General features: G+C 40.3%; 1 pseudogene across 1 annotated transcript; it reads right to left on the reverse strand.

The window, feature by feature from the left end:
* Positions 1-2429: 2429 nt before the first annotated feature.
* Positions 2430-3602, reverse strand: LOC149842003 (calmodulin-like protein 3 pseudogene; annotated as a pseudogene). Its single transcript, XR_016431024.1, has one exon. The product of XR_016431024.1 is annotated as a calmodulin-like protein 3 pseudogene (transcript).
* Positions 3603-3937: the final 335 nt, after the last annotated feature.

Below are 3937 nucleotides of genomic sequence, written 5' to 3' on the forward strand. Positions count from 1 at the left end.
TTTTATGTCGGTTCTATGCTTGGATTTGGTTCTAGTTCAATCAATGTGCACATTTTTACATGTAAAAACCTTGATTTCAGTTTTCTTTTACATTGATCCAGCATCGCCATATATATTTCAGATCCAGAACCAAGTTTACATCTTCGGATCTTATTCAGAATTGGATTGTTTGCACAAAATTCACATTCAGATTTGGATCAGGCAGGATCCTCCCATTCTGCACTGAATGTTTAATGTATGGCCAGTGTATAAGATTGTGTTTGGTTTTGCTGAAAATGAATTCCATGGAAGCAGATTATGTCGACATTCCGCCGTTTGGACAAAGCATCTTATGAAACAGGTTTTACCACCTGTGCCGGCCATTAGAATCTATCTAAACAGGCACCTGGAGTTTGGAGAGAGAGGACTGTGAATTCCAAGCAAGCATTTTCCGGTAGAATTCATTTCTCACCAAAGGCAAACACAAACCAAGGGTGGTTTATCTGAAGAAATGGCTGAGGCACAACAGTCTCATCTCTATAGAGAACTATTGTTTCTCCACTGAGGTGGGAGAAACGATTCTGGAGAAAAGTATTTCCTATGCTTGCCTTGTTCCAATCTACCCCCTAATCCAAACAAAGCCCATATGGATACCAACTTCTGAAATTGAAGACAATGAGCATAAGAATTTTATGAAAAGGGCATGGCTAGACATATTCTTTAGATATTTGAAATAAAGCATTTCTTTCAAATTTTCCAATTAAAAATTAAAATCAGAAATTACTAGAAAACTCAAATTTAGTTATACAAATAATATACTTAAAAAACAAATAATAAAATAAAGGGTGTCTAACACATGTCGTAGCATAAAGATTTACAAGTAGTTGTTAATGGGGGCAAAAAGAAGCTGGAAGCGCGTAGCTTTAAATGAAATGATGCACTGCATATCACATTGAGTAGAAACCACGTAAGGCTCAAACTGTCCCCACACGGACAGGGTTAGTTGGTTCTCCTCAAGGTGTACTTTACGTATTATACCTAACCTAACTTCCTGACTAGCTGGGGCCTACTTGCCATCTCAAGGTTGCAAATAACAATAATGTCCCACACCACACCTTCAGAAACGACCAATTTGTCCATAGAAACGATTTGGACAGCCCACAAAAGTGTATGTTTATAACTAGACATACCCCAATCTGATTTTTTTTTGGGGGGTTTGTATTAGACAGGCAAAAATCCAGACCAAGCCAAACACAGTTGTGGGACCCCCCAAAAAAAAAAATCTCTGGTACGACTGGTACAACTGCGGGCTATTAGTATTACTATAGATCTAGTCCCTCGAACTGTCGCCCACACGTTTCGATCCTTGGCCCTACTGTGACAGGTGATGACTTTTAGACCCCATTGCTCAAGGAGGGAGAGCCCTTTGGGACTCAATATCATAATACTTGGTAGAATAAAGAAAATTAAATATTTCCCACATCTTGAAGAGAAAATTAATGTCAAAACATAAACCATAGTGCTTCTATTTTGTAAAAGTAAACTACTTATCACTGGCATGGATACTAGATCTATGTGGTTATTAAAAGTTTTAAGAATAATTAAAAATAATTAAACTATAAAAAGACTATTAAAAATATAAATGGTTGACATAGATTTTTCAAGTACGCGCATGGGGGAGGAGAATAAAAAGGCTGTAAGAGAGTGGCTTGCAAGAATGGTATGTGGCACTCATCACGCCGAAGTTCTGCAGGAGAAAAGCAGAGCTTTGGGGGGGGGGGGGACCGCGTTAGACTCAGTATGGGCCCCACACGGTTAGTTGTCCCTCAAGATATACTTTATATTTGATACCTGTAACTTCGTCACTCGGTGGGACCCAATTTTCACTTCTTTTTTTTTATATTTACACGACAAACCCGTTTCTAAAATCAAAGACCTAAGCGCGTTGGCTTTACCTGCCATACTTATTATCACTGTCCTGACAGCATAAAACTCAGTGGGCTTAACCCTTGGCGTTGCTAATGAAAGTAACGACCCTTTAACTTCTTGGTAAACAACCAACTTAGTTTTTGGATGAAATGAACTGGTACAGCCTTAAAGCAATATTATTCTCTTCATTAGTTTGTACCAATTCTATATAAAATAAGTGCACGATTGACGATTGGTAAGATGGAAGACATTGAACGGTTTTCCCATGTAGAAGAGAACTTGAATCAAAACCATACTCACTGTGCATACTTTTTATGAAAAGAAACTATTAACAATGGCATTGATATAAGTTTTATATGGTCTATAGACTATAAATTTAATTAAGAGCCAATCCTCATTAAATTACCTTCTTTTTTAACTGAAAAAGCCCAAAAAGAAAACTATGGGTTAGGACACTCTGTTGCATAATCTCAACCATGAAGAAAATCTATGAGAAGAAGAGTAAGAAGAGGAAATCATGAAACAATTTCGATTTTTTCATTTGAAACAGAATTTTGCATAAGAAGAAGAAGAAAAACAGCCTTCCTGTTCCAAAAAGGTCTCATCACCCATATGAAAAAAATAACCTGTCATGAAACTATTTACATTTTCAAAATGGGTACCGTTGGGTTGGGTGAATTAGATATGTTAGCATTCCAAGCTTCCTTTCTCATTACAAGCAAGGCCTATTGCACAGAGAATTCAGTTCCTCTTGATCATGCTCAGCAGGTGAAGTAAGAAAAAAAAATTAAAGTTTCAAATTTCAGCATCAATTAGAAAAAAAAAGAAAACTTTTCTTCTGATACAAAAGTTTCTTTCACCCATAGCCTAACTTCTTAACTATTTACATAAACAGAAATGAAGAAGCAGAGCCACATTTCAAGAGAGGGATTTGAACCCACCTGACTTCATCATCAGCTGAAACTCCTTGAAGTTCACCCTCCCATCTCCATCAGCATCCACCCTCCCAATCATCTGCCTACAATCCTCCAACCTCCGTCCTTGCTTCAGCCCCAGCGAGCGCAGCACAGACTCCAACTCGTCGACCGTGATGAACCCATCTCCGTTCTCATCGAACACATCGAACGCCTCCTTCAACTCCCCTTCTTCTGCTTCTGCATCTACCCCCACTTCTTTCTTCTCGCTTCCGCCGCCGGCCACCATCGACTCGTAGAGCACGCAGAACTCATCGAGATCGAGGGAGCCATCGCCATTGGTGTCCAACTTGTGGAGAGTGGAGACCAAGTCCTTGTCGGAGATGAACAGGCCCAAGTTGTACAAGGAGTCCTTGAGCTCCTGGCGGGTGATGAGGCCGTCGTTGTTGCGGTCGAACATAGCGAAAACTCGGCGGAGGTCGGTCTCTTTGGTGGATTTTGGGGGAGGTGGGGAGGGAGAGGGTGGGAGGGAGGAGATGGTGAAGAGGGAAGAGAGCCAAGCCATGGCTTTTGTTGGGGAGGAGGAGGAGAGGAAAGAGTTGAGAAGGCGGCCGCCGCATATGAATAGGATGGCAAACAACACGATGCTCATCACCATCTTCCCCCTCCCTTATCGAAACTTCGAGAGAGAGAGAGGGGTAAGGACGGGGATTTGGAATATATGTTGGTATGTGCGCTCCTTCCAAAGAGAGTTTTCTCGAGCGTCTCTCTCTCTCTCTCTCTCTCTCTATATATATATATATATATATATATATATATATATATCGCACCGCTTAGCTTGGGGACGCAGATCAGGTCATGCTGAACATGAGCGTTTTTGCTCATGCTGACATCGTGGCCGTCTGTTTGCATTTTGAATAATACCACGTGGTTTTGTTGACTTATGAGCTTTTTTTAAAATGTAAATCGGATGGCCACGATGTCAACATGAGCAAAAACGCTCATGTTCAGCATGACCTGATCCGCCTTCGTTGTTGCCCGTGGAATCACTAAAAAATATAATAAGACCAGTGAAAAACACTCTCTATCTATCTCTTTCTATATAAGTTGAAATT

This window comes from Nuphar pumila, chromosome 3 (assembly GCF_984573655.1).
Source record: "Nuphar pumila chromosome 3, dmNupPumi1.hap1.1, whole genome shotgun sequence".
Classification (NCBI taxonomy): domain Eukaryota; kingdom Viridiplantae; phylum Streptophyta; class Magnoliopsida; order Nymphaeales; family Nymphaeaceae; genus Nuphar; species Nuphar pumila.